The sequence below is a fragment of the Sorex fumeus genome, unplaced genomic scaffold (assembly GCF_029834395.1).
Source record: "Sorex fumeus unplaced genomic scaffold, SorFum_2.1 ptg000054l, whole genome shotgun sequence".
Taxonomy (NCBI): Eukaryota; Metazoa; Chordata; class Mammalia; order Eulipotyphla; family Soricidae; genus Sorex; species Sorex fumeus.
Genome location: NW_026606111.1, coordinates 25,555,808 through 25,581,798, shown reverse-complemented (window position 1 = coordinate 25,581,798; position 25,991 = coordinate 25,555,808). Strand labels below are relative to the sequence as shown.

Genomic DNA, 25,991 nt, shown 5'->3' with positions numbered 1-25,991 from the left:
TAATAATAGTAATAATAATAAAGCAAAATTTCAGAGATGTTTGATGTCTTGATGAAATTGGTCTATAATTTACCAGTCTATAGAGAAAATGGTTTCCTATAGTTCTACCTTCTTCCTTATTTTTAGAGCAAACATCTTTTTTTTTTAATCAAGATCACCTTCAGGAAGTTAATATTATCTTTCTTCTTGTTATATTCTTCCCTCCCTTTTCTTGTCCATCTTTCTTCTATCTTAGTTTTGGAGTCTAACTCTGTACTCATTCCTGTTTGCAATTAGATATAAATAGAGAGGTGATGATTGGCTTCATAGGGAAGAAGCAAGCTCAGCCCTTGGCTGACGGGGATTGTTTCTAAAAATCAATCTGCTCAAGTTTGTTTGTTTTCCCTGTGCCAGGATTGAACCTACGGCCTCAGATATGTGAGGCATGCCTTCTACTTCTGAGCCACAACCTCGCTCTTAGTTTTATTTTTAAACCAGAAATAAGGAATTGACATCTTTTTAGGAACTTGGAAGTATCATAAAGAATAAAGCACACACTGCATTATTAGGCAGGGTAGTTTTATTTTTCTGAAGCTAAAAAAAGTGAAGTAGGGTTTTTGTCAAAATATCACATTAAAAATCTCTAAAGAGCCTTCCTTCATAAGTACTGCTTGGTTTTTAAACATGTTTTTTTACTTTTGTATGAAACATGTCTTAGACAATATAGAAACTTACTTTAAAAGTACCTATAACCTTACCACTCAGAGATAGCTATTTCTAATATTTTGGTGTACAGCCTTCAAGATATGTAAATAAGATGGGTTTTTTAAATAAGTAATTTTGTTTGTTGCCTTTCAGCATTAGAGAATTGCTTTATTATGACCATGAACATAATTTTTAATGACTACAGAGTATCCCATTGTATGGATATAGCATAATGTAATTTATGATTCTCTTTTATTATTCATTCTCCCCTCTACACTTGTTCATACTCTTCCTTGTTATGCATAGTATTGATAAAACTTGCATTGCATATTTTTCCCATGATAAATTCCTAGATGTTGATTTTGTTGATTGAAGGTATGCTTTAAGGAGCCAGAGAGATAGTATAGAGGGGAGGGCACTTGCCTTGCACAGGGCTTATCCAGGTTTAATCCCCGGCATCCCATATGGTTTCCTGAGTTCCGCCAGGAGTGAATCCTGAGTGCAGAGCCAGGAGTAAGTCCTGAGCACCACCAGGCTTGACCTTCCTCCACCAAAAAAAGAATATGTTTTAATTTCTTTCTTCCCGCCCTCCCTCCCCCTCTCCCTCTCTCTCTCCCTCCTTCCCCTCCTCCCTCCTTTCCTTTCTTAGTAAATGATCATCATTTCATATTTGGTTTCATGGTAGAGCAGTGGCTTCTTTATCATTTGTTGATAGCTTATCTTTTAAGAGTCTAGGAAGCCTCAAAAATTCAGTTACAAAAGCAGAAAACACTTTAACGAGAGAAGGGAGAATGATGAATGGGGAGCATAGTGACATGAGAGGGGTTTCCTGGATCTGGGGGAAAGAGGCCATTCCTGGTTGGCAGGACAGTAACTGGGGTGGGCCCTGGTTGATCATCTAGGTTTCTGGACTTCAGAGCGCTGGAGGGAAAATAGGTCTAAGGCTTCAGCGTCTTTTTTGGTTGAGAGGAGATAAGCCCTGGGGGTGTGGTGATGGCTTCCCTGCTGTCATTTTTCTCCATAGTTTAGAGTAGTGACTATTTTACCTATTCCTGCTAGCCTTGGATAGTAACATTTTTTTTTTGCCAGTTTAATAGGTGCTTAAAATACCATGCTTTATGTCGAAGACTTTTTTGGGGGAAAGGAGGGGCTTTTTGGGTCACATCCGGCAATACTCAAGGATTACTCCTGGCTCTACAGTCAGGAATTACTCCTTGTGGTGCTTGAAAGACCATATAGGGGGTGCCAGGATCAAACCTGGGTCAGCTGTAGGCAAGGCAGATGCCTTCCCCGCTGAACTATCGCTTCGGTTCTGTGTTGAAGACTTTAGTATTAGGGATCTTTAGTCTTATTTTGTTTACTGCAACTTAATTTTTTTCTTTTGTGAAAGTTTTGTAATGATTTTGGTCACAATTAGTGCATTTTTATCTGCTTACCATAAACATGGTTCAGGTCATCCTGGATCCTGGATCATGGCCTGTCTTCATTCACCCCTGCCCCTTCTTCCGTAGGTTAAAGATACAGTCATGATGGATATGCATGCAGGGTAGGGACTCAGCCCATCCCTCTCCTGAGGGCACCCCAGGTTTTTTGGTCAGGAGACCAATGTCCACATAAATTTGAATGGCTTGGCTTGCATCTCTTCCGGGATTTAGCCATAAATCTGTAGAGCTGAGTCGATGGATGAGTTTCCATGATGGTGGTTGTGCATGTGGAGGTTTTTATGTGGTTTTTTTTTTTTCTGTTTTTTTGGGTTACACCCAGGGATACTCAGAGGTTACTTCTGGCTTTGTGCTCATGAATGACCTCTGGTGATGCATGGGTGGTTCATATGGGATACCAGTGAACCTGGGTCAACCTGGGTCAACCACATGCAGGCAAGTGCCCTACCCACTGTACTCTCTAGCCCCATTTTAAATTATTTTCTAGGACATGCTGAGGAATGTGATAGTTGGATTCTATGGAAAGTGTAAAGGAAACTGCCAGTTTTTCCCTCAGAAATATACTATTTTCTTTTTTTCTTTTTTTAATTTTTATTAGTGAAACACCATGAGGTACAGTTGTAGACTTACAATACTATTTTCTGTTGCCATCAACAGCATGTGAGGAATTCAATTATATATAGTTGTCAGTATTTAGTTAGTTTTGTTAGTACTTTAAATTTTAGCTATTATAATAGGTTTTAATTTGCCTTTGTATTTACATAATGACCAACAATGTTAGTCATTTTTTCATGTACTCACTTCCCGTCTTTAAGCTCAGCTATTTGAAAAGGTGTTCTAGTCTTTTGTCCATTTTAAATTGAATTGTTTATTTTCTTATTGTTGAATCTAGTGAGTTCTTTCCATGTCTGCATATTAGTTATTTGGATATATGATTTGTAAGTCTTTTCTCTCTTTGGGGGCTGTTTTGGAGGTTCTCGGGGCTTACTCCTAGTTCTGCTCTCAGGGATCAGTCCTGGCAGGTTCGGGAGACCATATACGGTGCTGGGTGTCAAATCCAGGTAGGTCACATGCCAGGCAAGCACCCTTCCTGCTTTATTATTGGTCCTGCCCCAAGTATTTTCTTCTAATATGTGCCTTATCTATGAATTTTATGAGCTGTTTCACAACATAAAAGTTTAAAATTTCTTGTTGGTTCTTGAGCTACACACAACAATGCTCATAGCTTATTCTTGGCTCTGCACCCAGGAATCACTACTGGAGGTGCTCAGAGGACCATAAGTGTTGCTGGGGATTGAATTGGGTTTGGCCACGTGCAAGTCAAGCACCCTAACTCCTGTGCTGAAACTCCTGAAATTATAAATTTTGATAAAGTCTAATTATTGATTTTCTTTGCTTTTATGTGTTATATATTTTGATGTGATGTGCAAGAACATTTTTCTAGCCACGGGTCCAAAAATGTGCATTATTTTCATGGTAGATGTTTCATAGTTTTATGTTTCACATGTGGCTCCACAATCCATTTTGCTTTTGTGTTTTATGTATAGTGTTTCCACGCAATCCTCTTCCCCACTTTTTCACCCTTTACCCCCCTTGAGTGTCCAGTAGTTGTTTCTGAACAGTTTGTTAAAAAGAACAGGCCCTGTCTATTGAACTGCTTTTGCATCTTTGTCAAAAATCAATTAGTGTGTTTACATGAATTCATTCTCTGTTCCATTGATATGTTTTTATTCTTTTTTTGAGGACCAGGATAGGGACCCATTAAGTAACTCTCAGAGGGCTGGTGGGCTATTCCTGGTGATGCTTGGTCAGCTGGGCCAGAAGGTTCAGTGTTAGGGTCTGTTTACATGATGCAGCTTAGGCCCAGCAGTGTTGGGGGCCACCAGTGGTACTTAGGGAGACCATATGGAAACTTGGGGCCTCACACATTCAAGGCTGCCCTTCTGCCCTCTAGTGAGCTCCCTGGCTGCTCCATGTTTATACTTTTCTGCCAATACCACACTGTCCTGATTGTAATGGCTATGCAGTAAGAATCAACATCAGCTAGAGCTATCCTCCTGTTTTCTTCTTCTCTCTCAAAATTGGTTTAGAATAAGCTCGTCTGTATCTGTCATGGTCATGGTGGCAGCACAGCCTGGCACGTCCCCCAGTGCAGTGTGGGATGTGGGACAGCCCTGGCTGAGGCTGAAAGAGGGTAACAGAATCCTGCCTGGAGAACTTCATGGTGTCCAAAGGAGCACAGGGTGGGAGGGGGAATGTTTTAGGGTACTGGGAAGTGTTTCCCAAGGTTAGAGACATAACATCCTTTAGATTACTTCTGTGGAATAATTTCCTTTAGCAATCACAATGCAAGACTCTTAGACAGTCTTGTTTGTAACGCCATTATTCTGCCTGAAAGCAAAGGAGTCCATGGGGAAGTCCTCCAGGACCCTTCTGTTGTTTTCTTTTTCTCCACTGTTGTCAGGGACTGGGGCTTAGGTTTCTACAGCAACCGCAGTCCGGACCCAATAATACCAACACTTTGTGTGCATGTGGTGTTAACTCTGACACACTACATGTGGCAAAGTTACAGTTGCTATGGAGATCGGTCTTTGGACACACTTGATTGATAACAGTGTCTCTCGTGCATGGGGTTTCTTGCAGAAAGAATATGAAGTGATACTCAGAATTGACCATGGCATGCTTAAGTCTCACATGGAGATTTTTTAAAGATTTTAAAGATTTAAAAACCTTAAGTCTTTACAGTTATTCACAAATATATTAATGTATATGCTTTGCTTTTTAATAGTTGTGTATCAAATACTAGTATCCAGCCATACGTGGCAAACAGGGAAAATACAGTTCCAGGAACACTTTGTCAGGGGAATGTGATAGACTCTTTGGCTAATCAATACTATTTTTGTAACATATTTTTCCCCCTCTTTGGTTTTTGGGCCACACTCCATGGTGCTCAGAGTACTCCAGGCTCTGTGCTGAGGGATAACTCCTGGCAGGCCTTGGGTGGGAGATGCTGGGGATCAAACCTGGGTTAGCCATGTGCAAGGCAAGAACCCTACCCATTGTACTATTGCTCCAAGTCTTAAAAACTTTAAAGGTTCAAGGTTGGGGTGAGAGCTCAGTGACTAGGGATACGTCTCTTTCATGTGCAGGGACCCAGCTTCCATTCCTGGGCACTGCCAGATTGCCCTGGTGGACTTTAGCACCTCTGTGACTCCCAATGCCGTATCGCCAAGCCTGAGCACTGAGAAACCAGCATCAGCACAGTGAGCTGTGTCCTACCAGGAGTGACCCGAGGTTCCCTATTCATGGCTTCGGAAGCCCCCATTCTCCACCTTTTTCCCCCAAAGACTAAATATTTTATATAATTTTCATAGTCTTAGAATTAACTGTCAGAGCAAAAGCACAGTTTTGTGGCTCTCTCTAATTTGGTTAGGGACCTTCGGGTAAATTGCTAATAAGAACCTTTTTCTTGAAACATTGTCTGAAGAGTCCTTTCAACTCCACAGATGCTTCACACTGAAGAAGTAGAGTGTTTTTATTTCTTCATTTCCTTTGACAGTGTCAGCTCTCAGTCCTAAATTTAAACTGAGTGTTTTATTTTATTTGTAGAATTCTTGAAAGAAGCAACCTCAGTGATTGATAGGCACTTCTTCTTTGGATTAGGGAAAACATGTTGGTTATGAGTTGATTTACTCCAGGAGTAGTCCTCAGCCCTGGTTGTACATTGGCTTGTGGGACATGTAAAATTCTCCAATGGGAAGGAAGGGGATACTGGTAGTGGAACTGGTGTTGGAACATTAAATGCCTGAAACAACTCTGTTATAAACAACTTTGTAAATCACGGTGTCTTAGTACAAATAAATTTAAAAAAGTAAAACGAGTAATCCCATCAACGGCCAAGACTCAGAGACTATAAAATCCAGCTCCTGGATGAGAACAGTGCAGTCTTCTGCCCCCGCGCCTGGCTGTTCCTTGCCGAGGCCCCTTGGAGGGGAGCGGGTTGAGCTTTCCTCCCCGCCCCGACCAGGGCTCCGGCAGCCGAAGACCTCCAGGACCAGCCACCACCATGCTGAAACCACTCTCCGCACACCTGAAGGTACTGGCAGAGGGACAAAGCCACGCGGGTCCCGGGGCCGAGATCTCCAAGCCTACTCGGACTGGAGTCGAGCATCTTCCACCCAGATCCTCCAAATCCCAGTAGGCGGGGGTCACACCCACCACCTGGCCCCTGGCGCCGTGTAATCCCATCAACGGCCAAGACTCAGAGACTATAAAATCCAGCTCCCGGAACCACGCGGCCGCATTTGCGGCTGCGTGACGTCTTATCAAGACATCTTTTTATGACATCTTATTATCTCATTCCTACTTTGGACAAACTTGCAGGCTATCGAATGTAGCCTGCCCACAGGGCAGAGTCTGGCAAACTCCCAGTGGCGTACCAAATATGCCAAATACCAGTAACAATGATGGGTCTCATTCTCCTAAAGAGCCTTGAATATAATCTCAGGGCCAGGATGAAGGAGACGTTACTGGGGCCTGCTCGAGGCAATCGACGAATAACAGGATGATGAAATGAAATGAAAACGATTAAAAAAAAGTTTTTTGTTTTGTTGTTGTTGTTGTAACAACAACAACAAAACAAAAACAGTTGTTGTTGTTGTTTTTAATTACCAATGCTTAGGGCCAGGGAGGTAGCTCGGAAGGGAAGAGCAAGAGGCCCTGAGTGCAGTCCCTGACATTGCTTTGCCCCCTGAGCACCCAGCGCTTCCCCACCCTGCATGGCTCTGGTGGCCCCAGCGTTGTCCAGCCAAGCAGATCTTCTACCTGAGCTGGCTGGAAGTGACCGTGTGTAGCCCCCCTAGGCCGAAAACTATTGGGAAATGCTTCCCTCCATCATTCCCCCCAATGTGTCCCTCAAATATCACTGATAATTTGAGTATAACAGAAATGAAACCAGAGTTTCCGGGAATAGGGAGAAGGATATCAGTATTCTTTCTTTTCTTAAAGCTTCTCTTTAGATACCAGTTGCAATCAGGTTTGAACTATTGCAGCAACATGTTTTTATATGTATTAAGCCTTATATTTGATATGTTGGTACATTAGAGTGCATCAGTAAAAGTCATATGAACCTTGTAGAAAGTTTAGAAATGTCCATCTCTGTTACACTGTTGTAACAAATGACCACAAATTCAGTGACTTTTCTGGAGGTTAGAAGTCAAGAATAGGTCTTGGGGAACTGAAAACAAGGTTTTGCTTGAGCTGAGCTCCTTCTAGGGACTGGGGAAAATCTCTTCCTTGCCTTTTCCTTGGTCCAGAGGCTGCTCATCTTTTTTCTTTTTTCTTTTTCTTTTTCACTTATGGCCATACCCTCTGACCTCTGCCTCTCCTAGCACATCTTCTTTTCTGACTTCCTCTTATAAGGACGGCTGTGATTATATTGGACTCATCTAAGTAATCCAGATTAATTATGTGTGCAAGTTTTCTTTTGCAGTCAAGGGCCAGAGGGACTGGCTCATGGTTAGAAACTTGCCATAAGTGTGAGGGAGAGAGTACTTAAGACAGAGAAGAGACCACTATGACAATGATACGATAGTTGGAAATAATTACTTTGGACAAGAACTGAGTGCTGAAAGTAGGTAAAAAGATATACATGATAGCCTTTCAGTACCTATATTGCAAATCATAATGCCCAAAACGGGGGGGGGGGGAGGGGGAGAGAGAGAGAGAGAGAGAGAGAGAGAGAGAGAGAGAGAGAGAGATCCATGAAGGGACTGGTGTTGGAACATTATATGATCAAAACCCAATCATGAACAACTTTGTAACTATGTATCTTGCTGTGATTCAGAAAGGAAGGAAGGAAGGGAGGAAGAGAGAGAAGGAGAGAGTGAGGGAGGGAGAGAGGGAGAGAGGGAGGAAAGGACGGAGGGAGGAAGGGAACGAGGAAGGGAAAAATATTCACTTTAATCACTTAACTTCCCGTTAGTCGTCGATTTGCTCGAGCGGGCACCAGTAACGTCTCCATTTGTCCCTGTCGCGTGCTAGTGTAGCCCAATGGCATCTGTTCGCTCTGGGAACATGAAGGGCCTCAAATCGATCGTTCATGATCTTGACGAAGAAGTCTGACCATCTGGAAGGTGGGCGGCCACGCGGTCTTTTGACATCCCGTGGAATCCAGTCGGTAACAGCTCTAGTCCAGCGGTCGTCTTTAAATCTCATTACGTGACCAGCCCATCTGATTTTCTACACCTTGGCATATGAGACAGCATCCCTGATTCTTGATCGTCGACGGATGTCAGAACTCCAGATTCTCTCTCATTTGAGTGAAACGTGATATTCCAAGCATAGCTTTTTCTAGTCTTCTTTGGGAGACCTGAATAGCGTTCTCATCTTGTTTGTGTAGGGCCCAGGTCTCTGAGGCATATGTTAATGCAGGAAGAACAGTGGAATCAAAGAGATGTGCCCGGAGCCGGAGGTTCTTCGTCCTCTTAGCTATTTCTTTGACGTTCTTGAAGGCGTTCCAAGCCGCTCTCTTCCTCCTGCGCAGCTCGGGTGCCAGGTCATTTGTCATGTTAACCTCTCGACCTAGGTACACATAGCTGTTGCATTTGGAGATGGTCGTTCCATTGAGAGCGAATGGGGCGTCAGGAACAAGGCTGTTTCTCATAAACATTGTCTTCGTAAGATTCAGCTGTAGTCCTACCTTTCCACACTCACGGTCAAAGTCTGCCAGCATTTGTGCCGCTTGGCTGATGTTTGGTGTTATTGAAACAATGTCATCAGCAAAGCGGAGGTGGTGTAAAATATTATTTTGTGGTGAAAAATATTATTTTGCAGCAATTAAAATTCAGAGATCCCAAGTATTGGAAGCTAGGAATTTGGGGAACTGGAGAGCATTTATTCAGCCTACCATACCAGATTGTTTGTTTATTTGTTTATTTATTTTTGGGTTTTGGGCCACACCCATTGATGCTCAGCGGTTACTCCTGGCTCCATACTAAGGAACTGCTTTTGGTAGTGCTCATGGTACTATATGGGATACTTGAGATAAAACCTGGGTTGGCTCCACACAGGCAAGATTCCTATCCTCTGTACTATCTCTCAGATCCCTGGTTTATTTATTTTTAATTTTTTGGGGGGGAAAGGGGGCAGGAACACACTGGTGGTGCCCAGGGTTAACTCATATCTCTGTGCTCAGGGATCACTTATGGTGGTGCTTGGGGGACCATATGAGGTGTAGGGGATTGAACTGGGTTGGTCATCTGCAAGGCAAGCGCCTAAACCCCTGTACTATCTCTAGCCCCCTATTGTATTTTTCCCTCTGGCATTTTCCTTCCTTCTCTTCTTTAATATGCACATTTTTGTTGGAATATAATTTTCTGTATTTCCTAGTGAATCCTCATCATTTTAAATAGAGATATAATATTTTATTCATAGTTATACTGTATTTCATAATGTCTTTATTCTGTTCTTGGCTATATTGTTTCAGATACTTATTATTATATTGTTTCAGATGCTTATTATTAATAGATAACATTTTAATAAGTGTTTTGTAACATTTTAATAAGTGTTTTGGCCTACTAGGTAGATCTCATGTGTGAGAACAGCTAAACATAAACTTTGTGTGTGTGTTTGGGGGGGTGGGGTTTGCACACCTGGCACTGCTTAGTGGTTACTCCTGGCTCTGCACTCAGAAATCACTCCTGGTGGTGCTCTAGGACCATATAGGATGCCGGGGATCTAACCTGGTTTGGCAACGTGCAAGGCAAATGTCCTACTTGCTGTACTATCTCTCCAGCCTTACATAAACATCTTGATAGAGTTTCATTTATAGTGTCAAATAGTATTTTTGAAAATATGTAATCAGTTTGCAACATGACCAGCAATATATGAGAATACTAATGTCCCTGTATCTTTACCTTTATTAATCATTATAATTTTAAAAAAGACATTAGTTAGGTTGGTGAAAATGTGTTATCCTGATTTTGCTTGGAAAAATTTTTGTTAATTTTGTATTTTTTTTGTTTGTTTTATTTTTTATTTTTATTTATTTTTTAATTTATTTATTTATTGAATCACTGTGGGAAAGGTTACAAAGCTTTCAGGTTTAGGTCTCAGTCATGCAAATATCAAACACATTTCCCTTTACCAATACTTATTTTTTACCATGAAGAACCCCAATAAGACCCCACCCCTCACCCCTCCCAGTCCCTGTGAGGCAGATGAATTCTAGTTAACACTCTATCTGCTTTGATTAGATTCATTGTTTCATTAAAAGATGCACCACTATTATTTAGAGTTTACCCCCCCCCCCCCCCAAATCAGACATGCTGAAAAAGCATTGTGAAGTGATTTGCTTTCTACAGCTGGGTTCAAGAATTAAATGTTGGTTTTGGATTTCTGCTATTTTACTTATTGACCCTGGAAGTATTTCTACTGAAAGTCAGATAGTTAAGAAATTGGTATCTGTGCTCTGGAGTCGTGGCCGTGCTGGAGAGCCGCTCGCGGGGGGGCAACTGGTGACCTCGGTAGGGCGTGAAGGACGGACCGGAACGCCCCCCTTCCTATGAGGTTTTAGTCCCCCCCACACCCCTGGCTCATACCTGCTGTCCACAAGGCTCCCGTGGGGCCGCCATCCTTCTTTCCAGAGAAGAGAGGGCGAATGGGGCAACACCCTTTCCCCTCCGGGCAGACATGATGGCCTGGATTAACGCATAGTCCGTTCACTTTTCTGCTCCAAGCTGCTGGGTTCTGCATTAAGTCCTTGTGCTTCTGGGGCTGTGGCCGTGCTGGAGAGCCGCTCGTGGGGGGCACCTGGTGACCTCGGTAGGGTGTGAAGAACGGACTGGAACGCCCCCCTTCCCATGAGGTTTTAGTCTCCCCCCACACCCCCAGCTCATACTTGCTGTCCACAAGGCTCCCATGCGGCCGCCATCTTTCTTTCCAGAGAGGAGAGGGCGAATGGGGCAACACCCTTTCCCCTCTGGACAGACATGATGGCCTGGATTAACGCATAGTCCTTTCACTTTTCTGCTCCAAGCTGCCGGATTCTGCATTAAGTCCTTGTGCTTCTGGGGCTGTGGCCGTGCTGGAGAGCCGCTTGCAGGGGGCAGCTGGTGACCTCGGTAGGGCATGAAGGACAGACCAGAACGCCCCCCCCTTCCCATGAGGTTTTAGTCACCCCCACACCCCCGGCTCATACCTGCTGTCCACAAGGCTCCCGTGTGGCCGCCATCTTTCTTTCCAGAGTGAGGAGGGCGGAAGGGAGCAACATCCTTTCCCCTCCGGGCAGACATGATGGCCTGGATTAATGCATAGTCCTTTCACTTTTCTGCTCCAAGCTGCTGGGTTCTGCATTAAGTCCTTGTGCTTCTGGGGCTGTGGCCGTGCTGGAGAGCCGCTCGTGGGGGGCAACTGGTGACCTCGGTAGGGCGTGAAGGACGGACCGGAACGCCCCCTTCCCATGAGGTTTTAGTCGCCCCCACACCCCCGGCTCATACCTGCTGTCCACAAGGCTCCCATGCGGCCACCATCCTTCTTTCCAGAGAAGAGAGGGCGAATGGGGCAACACCCTTTCCCCTCCGGGCAGACATGATGGCCTGGATTAACGCATAGTCTGTTCACTTTTCTGCTCCAAGCTGCTGGGTTCTGCATTAAGTCCTTGTGTTTCTGGGGCTGTGGCCCTGCTCCAATCTTAACTCTGATTTTCAGGGAGAAACGTTGGGTGGTTTATTTCCCATTGTTCACTTTGTATATAGAGAGATGTCGCGCGGCCGCGTGGTTTTGAGGAAAAGTCCTAGTTCCCGCATACTTGAGCTGTGCTTGTAGAGGCTTCTGGTCACCGGGGTTTCATCTGGGGGAGGCGGGATGCGGTACCTACCCCATCTGGGACTTCCCGATGATCTCGGCTCTTTTTGGAACCTGGTTTTTTTTTTCCTCCGGGAGCTGTGGGTCCCGCCCTCCATGTGGCCCTTCTCTTCCGGCTGTATCTAATTTTGTATTTTTGTTTACTTATTTCTCATGGTCTGAATCATTTGTTATTAATCCCTTTGAGATCTTTATGTAGTAAAATTTTACTATACAAAACCACATTCTTAAAAAAAAACCCACATTCTTATTTTTTCCTTGTGATTATTCAGTTTTTCTTTGCATTTAAATTTTTCTAGCTAACAAAGGTTTGCAGTTCTTGTCCATTTTCTTTCATGAGTTAAAATTTGGCAAATTACTAGCAAGCTAAGAAGTTTGGGGAATGTAAGAGTCCAGGCTTATTCTCTGGCTTGCAAATTAATTTTGTTCTCTTTCCATAATTGATCAAAATTGGAAACAATCTTTTTAAAGGACTGGAGAAGTCTAGCCATTTTCAGTGCCATTTTAAGATGTTTATTACCCTCCACTAGAAGGTTTATTCACCACGCTGTCCTATTGTGTGTTCATGCAGATAATTGAGAATTATAGTAAGCTATCCGGGTCCATGATAAACAGACAGAATGCACTTTAATTACATTCTAATTTATTATCGAGTGAAAGTACCTTGCTAACAAATCAACCCGGATATGACTTATTGGATAGCCTTTGCACTTAGAGAAATAATCAGTCTGTAATCATAAACAACATGAACCGTTCATCTTCTAGATTGCTATCATATTTATTACCCGCAAATGCCTGTGCCGGGTTGCTTTCCTGTTTGTTTCCTTATTCATGGTTCATGTCCCCCCACCCTGCCTGCCCTAAGTTGGTGGAATACTGTGCTCACAGTTTTTTTTTTCTTGAAATAAGTATGAGGAGCAAGCTGAGGAAAATAGTTTTGTCACTCTACTATAGGAGTAAAATGCACTTGCACCCCGTAACCATAAATAGAATAAACTGTCACCATAATGTATTTATATTTGATTTATTCCCTGTTGCCCTGGTAAGAACTAGCCCAGTTCTAATGCTATAATGAAATAAAAACTTTGCCCCATAGAATAGCCACAGTATTCCTTAATGTTCTGTTTTCCTCCCCAATGACTCCAAAAAGGAGTTGTGTAAATTAAACGGAAGTAACACCCACGCTTTGTTGCTTTTGAGACAGCCTATATGGAGAATTAGTACCAGGAGTCAATTTTCTCTGGTATAACTGCAATGAACTCAACTTTCTGATCCGTTACCTTCTTCTAATTCTACCACTCGATCTTTGGACTAGGACCTAAAGTCCGGTGGATATGAGAGTGTTCTCAATAAATCTAAAACCTTAGAGTTACAATAAAGAGTTAAGTGCCTTTCTATTTCAAACACCCTCGTATCTTTCCCAGCCAAATAACATGACAATAATTTTCCCAACCAAATAACATGGCAATAATTTTGTTTTGTTTAGGGGCTGGAGTGATAGCACAGCAGTAGGGCGTTTGCCTTGCATGCTGCCAGCCAGGCCCAGCCGGGTTCGAGTCCCCCGCCCCTCTCGGAGAGCCTGACAAGCTATGGAGAGTATCTTGCCTGCGCGGCAAAGCCTGGCAAGCTACTCATGATGTATTCAATATGCCAAACACAGTAACAACAAGTCTCACAACACTGGGCCCGCTCGAGCAAATCGATGAACAACGGGAGGACAGTGTTTGTTTGTTTGTTTGTTTGTTTAGGGGCTATACAGGAAGTGCTCAGGGGCTACTCCTGGCTGGGGCTTCTGGGGATCATGTGTTACCAGTTGAATCCAGGCTTCACAAATGCAACACATGTATTTCCAGCTCTTTGAGCCATCTTCTTGGGCCCTTCCAAAAAGTTTTGTTGTTTTTTTTTAACCTAGGAGACTTAGTTAATCACTTACATTTGAAACGCATAATAATAAGGAGACTTAGTTAATCACTTACATTTGAAACTCATACTTGAGATTTTTTTTTTTGGCTTTTTGGGTCACATCTAGTGATACACAAGGGTTATTCCTGGCTCTGCATTCAGGAATTACCCCTGGCGGTGCTCAGGGGACCATATGGAATGCTGGGAATCGAACCCAGGTTGGCCACGTGCAAGGCAAACGCCCTACCTGCTGTGCTATTGCTCCAGCCCCAAATTTTCTTCTTTTTCATTTTAGTCCTCATGATTTACACTGGTGTTCATGATAGGGTTTCAGGTACAGTGTTCCAGTACCACACCCTCACCCAGTGTCTGCTTCCTTCCACTGTTATCTTGGTGCTCCTCCTGAAGTCCCCCATGCCCACAGCCTCCCTGCCATGGTAGACTCAGTTCTCAGGTTCTGTTGCCATCGACTGGGCATTTATTATCTCTTTATTGTGCTTCTTTATATCTTCCCTGTGAGGCCCTTTCATTCTATATCTGTCTCTCTTTTTCTGACTCACTTCACTCAACCTGATACCCTCCAGATCCATCCATGTAGAAGAAAACTGCATAGTGAAATTCTTCGTTTGGATTGGCATTACTGGGCGTAATGAATTTATCAGGAGAAATCCCCATTTTGCCTGGATATGTTTTCAAAGTTATTTTCTCGTTCTCTCTGAGACAGGTGATATCTAAAGTTTCCCTTAAGATTCTTGGGTAACAAACCTCGAATATCTTCCCTCGTCCCTTAAGCATCCTCCACCCTCCCAAAAGTCCAGATTTCTGGAGTTTCCAGAGGACAGTCCTCATTTTGACTTGTTCAGCTTCAGTTTGGATCTGACCACAGGAGTCATTGTTTCTTGAGCCTTCTTGCTCTCTGGTTGAAACTGGAGCCTTGGGCAATCCCATCTTGAATGTTAGAAATGGACTGAGAATTGTTCTTCCTCTCACTTTCCTGTCAATGCCCTGCCTTCCTGTCCTATTTTCCAGTAGATTGAACTTGAAAGAGAAAACACAGTTAGTATTTTGAGTTCAGGTCATGGGGAATGGTATCTTCTTGTTTTGCTTTGTTTTGGTACACACCTGGCCAGATTGGGGGACGACTCCTGACAGTGCTCAAGGGCATGGGGGGGGTATTCTGCCAATCAGCTGGCAGTTCACTGTGAGAGTCCAAGAATGTGGTGCTGCTCAGGCCCGGTGGTGTTGGGGACCATGAGGCCACCCTGGCAGTGACCTGGTGTCTCCAGGGCCATCCCCAGAGAGTCTCGGGATGTCGTGTGGTGCCAAGGATTGAAAATGGTTGGGCACGTATTAGACTTGAACCCCAACTGCTGCACTCTCTCCTGGCTACATTCTCCCCCTTCCCCCACCTCCCCTTTGTCTTTCTTTCCTTCTTTTGAATTCCCTTTCTTCCTCCCTTTTTCTTTTCATTACTTTTGTTGTTGCAGTATATTGTTGCCATGCACACACCTGACTGTAAGGCTGTGTTGCTTGATGGGAGCGGACCATCAGATTGTGGGGGTCTTCCTCTCTAGCCTCAATGTTCACTGAAGTAAGCGTGTTTTTAGCTGTGGTGCTTGCATGCATGTTCACTGAGGTACACAAGTTATCACTGGAAGGTGATTGCCAGGGGTCCCTGTGGTACTTACACAGGCTTATCAGAGGTTATACTTAGAGTCCATGGCCCTTGTATGTCTTTTTGTTGTTGTTGTTGTTGTTTTTCAAAGATTTGGTTTATTTTTGGGTGGGGAGGTCCTCACACACCTATCCACAGAGAGGCCAGAAATTACTTGAGGTACTGCAGATCACAAACAGCTGCCAGGGTTGTGCTTATTGCATGTGGAACACCAGGGATTTGAACCTGTAACCTTGTGCTGAAGAGTCTGGTGCACCTGCATCCTCTGGGCCAAGAGTAGTGCACTCTATAGGGTGGTGACAAACTTGAGAAGGGAGTATTGCTGATTAGCCAGGGGCTGCGCCCGTGCCTCCTGCTGAGGCCGGCACCTATTTGATCTGGCTGTAGGCGAGGAAGTGTATGCACTACAGAGCCTAATGCCAAGCCAAACGCTTTTCAGAAGCTGTTGCCTGGCTTGCTTGGGAGAAACTTTACTCCTTTTCTGCTCTTCCCTTCATTTTTTGGCTTTTGCTTCCTACTCTGGTTCTCGATAATTCCTTCTTTTGGCAGTAATTTCTGGATCTGTGTGATCCCGGCATGAATTATTCAACAACCCCATCCCACGATTATGTAGATTATGTATGAGCTCCATTTTAAGAAAAAATGACTATACGGTGATATTCCGAATTTAGTGACATTTTGATCTTTGGGGATCAGATTACAGCAAAAGAGCTATTTTTAGTCGTATGGGAAAGTAAGTCCCATTTTGCCTTTCTGTTTTATTATTCTTACCTAAATAGTTATTACTGAGATCACTAATGAGTTCATATCACTAAATCTAAGAATTCACTTTAATCCTGTCTTACTTGTGTTGTTTACACTTTCTTTTTTTCTGGGGGAAATAGTCTTTATTTAATTTGGTTTTACTTTTTGTTTAGTTTTTTGTCCTGGGGCCACACCTGGTTGTGGTCAGGGCTTACTCCTGGCTCTGCACTCAGAGCTGGCTGGCTCAAGGGGCCATTTGAGGGTGTGCAGATAAAACCCAGGTACCCAGGTTGGCCACATGCAATTCAAATGCCTTACTAACTGTACTATAGCTCAGGCCCCTTTGTTCTACTTTTTAACCATTCCTTCCTTTCCTTTATGTCAGGCTTACCCAAGGGATAAAGTGTGGTTAGCTTCTCTTATTTCGATATGCCTTTTATTCCATCTGTGTTTCTCAGTTATCAGAAACTGTCTATATTAGCCTGACCTGATCCACCTGCCCTCCTTCTGGTCTTCTCCCATGTTCCCAAGGAACACTAATGTAGATGTGTGTATATTCAAAACATAACTATCATTTTGACTAAGATTTTTCAGTGCCCTAAAGTACAGATTGAAGTTCAAAAATTCTGAGAAGAGTAATGAGGAGAGATTTGCCCTTACAGATAGTAAATCATGCAATAAAATTTAATTTAAAGCAATGTAATATTGATATATGAATTGACAGACTAATGGAGCAGAATTAAAACTCAGAAATATGGACCAGAGAGATAGCACAGCATGTAGGGCACTTGCCTCGCATGTAGCCAGCCTAAGTTCGGTTTGCTTCTCAGCAACCCTTATGATTTCCCATGTACCACCAGGAGTAATTTCTGAGTTAAAAGTTCTAGAATAACCCATGAGTACTGTTTTGGTGTGACCCTCCCCCCACCAAGGGGAGGAGGAGGAAGAGGAGGAGGAAGAGGAGGAGGAGGAGGGAGGGAGGGAGAAAGAAAGAGAGAAAGAAAGAAAGAAAGAAAGAAAGAAAGAAAGAAAAAGAGAAAGAGAAAGAGAGAAAGAGAAATTCAGAAGTAGACTAGAAATTTAGGATATGTAAACACAGTGTCATGTCAATGGGAGTAAGGATGCACTATAATGAATGCTATTGATATAACTACGTAGCAATCTGGAAAGAGTATTAAGATTATATTGTATTCTTGAGGGCTGGAGCAATAGCACAGCAGGTAGGGCATTTGCCTTGTACACAGCCTTGTACACAGGGTTCAATTCCTCTGCCCCTTTTGGAGAGCCTGGCAAGCTACTGAGAGTATCTTGCCTGCACGGCAAAGCCTGGCAAGCTAACTGTGGCGTACTCGATATGCCAAACACAGTAATAACAAGTCTCACAATGGAGAAGTTACTGGTCCTGCTCGAACAAATCGATGAACAACAGGAGGACAGTGCAGTGCAGTGTATTCTTGAATAAACTCCAAATGGGTCAGAGATTTATGCATAAAACACAAAGCTATGGGAGAATATAGTTCTAAAGTTAGATTGCAAAGCTTTCCTAAAAATTATGATTCAAAGCTTCATTCTCGAAAGATTCGTAAATTTATCTTTAAAAAAACTCGATGACCAAAATATACAATAAGAAAAGTCAAAAGAGAAGTTCAGTGCAATTCCTATAAAAATTCCTATGGTGGGCCAAAATGTCTGACATGGAGAATGATTTCATGTGCAATGAGGAGGAGGACTACAAACCGGAATATTCTGAATATAGTAACTCAGAGCCAAATGTGAATTTGGAAAATCAGTACTGTAATTCTAAAAGCATTAAAAGAGATGACCCAGAAGTAGCATTGAGCAGTTTCCAGAAGGTGTTGGAACTTGAAGGTGTAAAAGGAGAATGAGGATTTAAGGCACTAAAACAAATGAGTAGGATTAACTCAAGCTGACAAACTTTCCAGAAATGATAAACAGATATAAATGACTATTGTCTTATATTTGGAATGCAGTCACAAGAAATTATTCCCCCCAAATCCATTAATGCTATTGTTCATTTTACCTTCACTCCTAAGCAGAATTCTGATTTTTGTTGTTGTTGTTGTTGTTGTTGTTGTTAAATATGAGATGGATTTACTGCAGGAATTCTATGAAACAACACTGGAAGCTTTGAAAGATGCTAAGAACGAAAGACTGATTGAAGGTGAATACAAAGCTTGGGAAGCTGTGTTTAGAATGAGAGGAGTATAGAAAGCTTCAAAAAATTTTACACTAGTTACATCAGTCCTGCCAGACTGATGATGGAGAAGATATCCTGAAAAAAAAAGTATCATTATTAGAAATATACTTTGGAAATTCAGATGTACACAGCACAGAAAAGTAACAAAAACTTAAAGCACTCTATGAACAGTCACTTCACATCAAACTCACCATCCCCCATCCACTATTCCTGGGAGTCATCAGAGACTGTGGTGGTAAAATGCACTTGAGGGAAGGTGAATTTGAAAAGACACACACTAATGTTTTTGAAGCCTTCAGGAATTAGGATGAGTCTGGAATCCAAGACGAGCCACTTGCTTTAAATATTTGGTCTTAGCAAATATGCTGATGAAATCTGGACTAAGTCCCTTTGACTCACAGGAGGCTGAGCCATACAAAAATGATCCAGAAATTCTAATAACAATGAATTTATTAAATGCCTATCAGAATAATGACATCACTGAATTTGAAAAAAAAATCTGAAAACAAATCACAGTAACATCATGGATGTTCCTTTCAAATGGGAACACATTGAAGAGCTTTTGAGAAACATCAGAACACAAGTGCTCATGAGATTAAGCATTACACAGAAATACATATCCCTTTTATTTGTAGGTGTTAAACATAGGTGTTACGGAGAACTGGTACAGTCAATATTGGATAACAGTGTCATTCACGGCCAAATTGATCAAGTCAGCTGGCTCCTTGAACCGGGTCATTAGAAATGGGGAGGAGCCTGGTCTACTCCAATAGATAATGGATCAACAAGCTAAATAATCTCAACCAACTTGTAGTCAGTAAGCTGGTTTAACAGAGAACAAGCTTTTAGAGATGTACTTAAGACAACAGTGCAGAGATACACTCTTTTAAATAACTGGGAAAGGGACCAGAGCATGTAGGGTGCTCTTGGATGCAGCCGCCCTGAGTTCTATCCCCAATATTCTTATATGTTCCCACTCCACCTCCGAGCCCTGCCTGTAGAGATCCCTGAGTTCAGAGCCAGGAATAAGTCCTGAGCACTACTGAGTGTGACCCAACGACTGTGTGTAACACAACAACCAGTTGATGTGACCTGAGAATCATTGGAGTTATAGGAGAAGTGTTTTGTTTTGGTGGGTTTTTTGGGGGTTTGTTTTGGTTTGGTTTTGAATCAACTGGTTTGTCATTTGCTGCTGCATTTATCCCATGAAAAACAGCCTTAATCTCTGGAAGAAAAATCAAAATGTCATGGGAATTTACACTGCATTGACATCTTCCCCTAAACATAGAACATCATAGTAATTTATCATGGGCAACATGACCAGGGAGCAGATTTCTGTCGACCCAGCAGGCATTTGCCTTGCATGTGGCCGACCCAGGTTTGATTCCTCTGCCCCTCTTGGAGAGCCCAGCAAGCTACTGAGAGTATTCTGCCTGTGTGGCAAAGCGTGGCAAACTACCCGTGACATATTCAATATGCCAAAAACAGTAACAAGTCTCACACAGGAGACATTACTGGTGCCCACTCGAGGAAATCGATGAACAGTGGGAGGACAGTGCTACAGTGCTATAGTGCTACCTGCAGAAATTCACAAATAACCAGTGGTAACTTGAAATACATACCCTTTTGAAAACTTCCTTTTCTTATGTATAAATTGAAATGTTGGCTTGTTTTTCAAAATGTCAATTCTCAAAAAAATGTGTTTGTATATTTCTGTACCTGCAGTGTAGTAAAGATTTAGATGAAACCCCATATTATGGTGGCAGACTATCACTTAAGCAGCAAAATAAATAGTGCAGCTCAGAAATTATAGTTTGGTTCATGATGTGTTCTACTTGTTTCAGACTTTTACTATTTAGTACCTTTGAAGATTCCAATTATTTTATCTATAGTTAGTGATTTTAAAAAGCCGGGAAGCAAATAGATAAATTATTTGCTTTCAAGTCTTTAAAGTGGTTCTTTATATTAATAAAGTAAGAGAACTAATTGTTACAGAGTACTTGCATTGAACTTGGACAGTAATGATTTAAAGGAGTAAAATTCTTTGATTTTGATTTTTTTTCCCTTTATTTTATTTTATTTTTTTTAAGTTGTAGATTTACAATTTTTTGTGCTTTGGTTTCAATTATACAATGATCAGATACCCATCCCTCCACCAGTGCCCATTTTCCACCACCATGGATAATATCCCTCCCACCCCCATCCCCCCATCCCCCCTGTCTCTGTGGCAGGGCAATCCCCTGTGTTCTCTCTCTCCTTTTGGGTAAAAGAATTATAGCACAGCGGCAGGGCGTCTGCCTTGCACGCAGCCAACATGGCCGACCCGAGTTCGATTCCTCCGCCCCTCTCGGAGAGCCCGGCAAGCTACCGAGAGTATTCGATATGCCAGACACAGTAACAACAAAGTCTCCAGTGGAGACGTTACTGGGCCCGCTCGAGCAAATCGACGATCAACGGGAGGGCCTTTATATACCCCTTTTTTAAATAATAAATTTTAACTCTCAGATGTTCACTTTAAACAAATACACCAGGACATAGACAGCTAAATGAATGTTTCTCTACATAGTGATCATGCTGGAAGATTATTTACTAATTTCAATAATCTACCATTGCCGAAGCCCTTTTTTCTTCTCTTTAGAATTGCATGTAGAGTTAATCTGAGTCACAAACACTGTCAACTTTGCGATTGATTACAGTTTGTATGTGTGTGTGTGTTTAAAGTATTATTAATCTTGTTCAGCGGTTATCATTATTTGCTACCAAATGTATTCTGACAGTTTCCCCAGATTAAGTGTCTTTATGTAAGAGTAGAAAATATGCATGTGGTTTTGAAGTCAATCTCCACACGTCTTTTGAGCAGTGGTTAGCATAGTTAGAATGAACTATGACCTTCCAAGGTGACTGCTTGAAAGGAGCCACAGCTCATTTGAGTGTATTGAGTTTGGACTGTTTCTGTTTCATTTTTAAAAACATTCACATTATTTTATAGCATCAGAAGGAAGGAACTTAAGATAATGTCTTCTGTTTTTCTCTTGCTTGTTATTATGTAAAACGCCAGTGGCAGTTCAGAAAAAAGACTGTTGGAACTGAAGAATGACAACTAATAATTTTTTATCATTAAAAAAGATCTTATAAACAGTGGGAGGAGCATCAACTTAAAAAAGGTATATTTAGTTGATTTTTGTCAAAAATTTATGAAAGTATGTGCTATATATTTATACTAAAATAATATAATCATTAGATGTAGGAGAGCTATCAATGCTTCAGCAGATTAATGCAGTTATAGCAGATAAAAGTTGGAAATTGTAGAAAAATAGAAAATGAAAGACAAAATAATTTCTCTGTCAGGGAATACAGAAGTTTAAGCTATTATAAAAAAAAAGTCTGATGGCTTTTTTCCATAGAAATAAAACCAGTGGGGCTGGAAAATAGTACAGCAGGTAGGGTGCTTGCCTTGCACATGGCCTACCTGAGTTCAATCCTTAACATCCCATATGGTCCCCTAGCATTGCCAGGAGTAATTCCTGAGTGCACAGCAAGGAGTAACCTGTGTTGAGCACTGCAGAGTGTGGCCCCAAAACAAACAACAACAACAAAAAGAAATAAGTTTAAAAATAAATTTAGCTGTCCTAAAATTTATATGGAATCACAAAAGATATCACAGAGCCAAAACAATCTCGAGAAAAGAGGAAATGGCTGTGAACACCACACTTCCTAATTTCTAACTATAAAAGATACTAATAAAAAAGAAATGTGTTATTCTCATGTAACAGGTACACAGAGTAGTGGAACAGAATAGAAGGCTAGTAATAAATCCAAGTGTATATGGCCAATTAAATGTCTTATTTATTTTTGTAGTGCTGGAATCAAACCCAGATTTTATGCATGCAGCCCATATACTTTGCTGCTGAGCACATCCCCAGCCCCATATACGGTCAATTAATTTACAACAATGGAGCCAGAAACACATAGTTGAGGAGACAGTTTCTTCAATAATAGTGTTGTATAGTCTGTATCATCACTGTTCACAGTACACAAAAAATAATTCAAAATGGGTTAAGACTTTAATGTAAAACCTGAAACCTTAAGCCCCTAAAAGAAAATAGAGGCAGTTAGTTCCTTGACCCAGTCAGTCAATTTTTGGATCTGACTTCAAAAGCTAGGCAATACAAGCTAAAATAAATAAGTTAGACAGCACAAGTCTTCTGTGAACCAAAAGAAAATGAGAAGACAACTGACAGAAGGGGAGAAAATATTTGCAAATCATCTATCTGACAAGTGGTTAATATCCAAAGAATGTAAGTAACTCATACAAAATAGCTCAATAGCAAAAAACAAAGAAACTGATCTGACTTGAAAATGGGCACAAGATCTGGGTAATCATTTTCCCAAGGAAGATACACAGATGGCTCATCCATTATATAAAAAAAATTCAATGGCCACTTAAGCACATTAACGGTCATGATCTAGAGACTCACAAATAAATCTTGGAACTTAGCAGCTCACTCAGACATGCCCCAGACCTTGTTCAAGACCGATTTTACTGGGGTGCCTCAGAAGGGAGCAGGCGTCATCCTTCTACCTGCCCCTTATGAATCCTGGTGGCTGCAGATCTCCAGAACCCAATGAAAAACCCAGGTATATGGGACCAGTGACTGAAACTCCAAGCCTCAAGGGATCAAGAATGGGTTGCCCCTTCCCATCTCCCCTCCCCTGTGGTATCCTGGCTGTTACACTCAGGAACTGCCTCCGGGTGCCATTTAAGCGCATTATTGGCCATGATCCAGAGACTCAGAAATGAATCTCGGAACCAAGCAGCCTGTTGCAGAGATGGCTCCATTTATTTTAAATTTTAGAATTATAGGAGTTCTCATGTTATTTATTGCAAGCAATACCAAATAATTTGTCTAGCATCTGCCTGCAGGGCATGCTTGAGTGGTGGTGGGAAAATTCAAAATAATGGTGGTGGGAAGGTGTAATGATGGAGGGATTGGTGTTGAAATATTGAGTGTAATCAATTATTGTGAACAACTTTATGAAAAATAAAATTGAAAGAAAAAGAAAAGATGTTCAACACCTTACACCTGTTACAAGGGCTATTTTTTTTTAAAGACAAGAAATGAAAAGTATGGGGCTGGAGAGAGAGATTACAGTGGGTAGAGCATTATGCGTTGGATGCAGCCGACCCCAATTCAATTCCTGGCATTCCCTATGATCCCCTGAGCACTGCCAGAAGTAATCCCTGGATGCAGAGCCAGGAGTAAAGCCCTGAGTATTGCCAGGTGTGACCCAAAAAGAAGAAAAAAAAAAAAGAAATGAATGTGTGGACAAGGATAAAAAGAAAAGGGGGGTCTTGTACACTGTTCATGGGAATGTAAATTGGTTCAATCACTATGGGAACTTTGTAAATGAAACTACTGTTGGTTAATTTTTTTCTGCTAAAGCTGAATTATTATATTTCATCATTTCTGCTTTTGGGAGTTTATCCAGAAAAACAAAAATACTTAAGTAGTATATCTCTACCTGCATCATTGCAGCATTATTTACAATATTAAATATTTAGAAACAGCCAAAGTGCTTATCAAAGGATGAGTGAGCAAGTTTTGGTCTGTCTGTACAATAGAATGGTGGTTTTCAACCTTTTCACACCTGCAGACCAGCCATTGGTTTTCAACCTTGTATACCTATAGCTGCATCAGATGACTAGTCATAAGAAGAAATAAGAAATCTTGCCACTTGTGACAATACAGGTTGTCCTTGTCAGAATTATGCTAAATGAAATAAGAGATAGGAAAATAACATATGATTTCACACATGTAGAATTAAAAAACAAAACAAGCTCATAGGTATGAGAGCAGATTGGTGGTTGGTTGGGTGGGTGAGCAATTCCTTTTCCTATGCACTATCTACTGCACTGTCCTCCTGTTGTTCATCGATTTGCTCAAGTGGGCCCAGTAACATCTCCATTGTGAGACTTGTTGTTACTGTGTTTGCCATATTGAATACGTCACGGGGAACTTGCCAGGCTTTGCTGTGCGGGCGAGATACTCACGGTAGCTTGCCGGGCGCTCTGAGAGGGGCAGAGGAATCGAACCCTGCTGTGTGGGCCATGTGCAAGGCAAATGCCCTACCAAAGGACAAGATTCCAGTGAAATAAGCGCTAGGATACTGACTCAGTTAAAAACACTATATTGCATTTTGGGGTTTGTTTTGATTTATAGCCACCCAGCAGTGCTCAGTGCTTACCCCTGGCTCTGTGTTCAGGAATCACTCCTGTCAGTGCTTAGGGAACCATATGAGATGCTGAGGAGCAAACTCAGGTCAACTGTGTGCCAGGCAAGTGGCTTCAACCTGATACTCTCTCTCTGGCTCTGTATTTCTTATTTGAAACTTGCTAGGAGAGATCTTTAAAATTCTCATAAAAATTTTGGTAAGTATACTTGGTGATTCATATTTAGTAGATTATATAGTGATGAGCATCTTATACTAGATACAAATATTTGGTCATAATGTTAGGCACCAGAAATTGATATAGTGCTTTATGTCAATTATCCCTCCATAAAAATAAATGCAACTATTACAGAGGAGAGTGAGCATTAAACGTGGCAGTGCATGTTACGCGTTTAACATAATGCCTACCTGTAAGCACTAATGCTAGTTTAGATCCTGTTCTATATTGTTTTGTCTTTAGTAGAAAGAACTGATAAAGTTTCTGGACTAATGAACCTGGTGAGGTTTTGTATTTGACTCTGTTCAGGGCTTACTCCTACTTCTGAGCTCAGGGGTCTTTCTTGGGGGACTTACAGAGCTGTGTGGGGTTTGCTTCATGCAAGGCATGTGCCTTGCCCTCTATCTCTCCAGTCCCCTGACTGGATGAGTTTTAAGGAAAAATTCAGAATCTCTTTAACCAGAGAAAGTATCCCTTTTTAGAGAGGAGAGGATGGTCTTTTTTGTGAAACAAGAAAGGACAAATAGTTTTTATTTCTCCACCATTCTTGGCTTCTGTATCTAAGTCAAACTACAGCTTTTTGGTGCCAAAATATTCTCTCAGTTTTCTTGTTGGATTCATTCACTCTTTTTAATTTTTTTTACAAAGTCAAATAGGCAGTTAAAATGCGCAAAATAGGATATTTTAAAAATTGGGATCTGGGATTTAATACATATGCTTGTAGTTTTTATTTGTCATATCAAAGAAAGTCATACAATTCTGGTGGAATTTCTGACAATGGATTCCAAGATAGAACAGCAGACATTTGGTGTTGTTGCAAGGGCCTTAGGTTTGTTGTAAATCACTTGGGTCACAGTCCTGATTGTGTGATTTGTAGGGTGTCTTTGAAGTGGTAAAAGTTGTATTCAGGCTGCTTAAATATATTTTCCAGTGTTCTCCAATTACCTGGCCCCGTGTCAATTCCTGACAAATTTGAAAATTGCGAGATTATTTTAGCATATATTTTAAGTACCC

At 41.7% G+C, this 25,991-nt stretch overlaps 1 protein-coding gene and 1 pseudogene across 1 annotated transcript in view; both read left to right on the top strand.

Moving 5' to 3' along the window:
* Window positions 1-25,991, top strand: part of PDSS2 (decaprenyl diphosphate synthase subunit 2) — a 306,636-nt gene that overhangs the window by 27,912 nt on the left and 252,733 nt on the right. The window lies entirely within an intron of this gene.
* On the top strand, window positions 17,997-19,360 carry LOC130033475 (COP9 signalosome complex subunit 2-like; annotated as a pseudogene).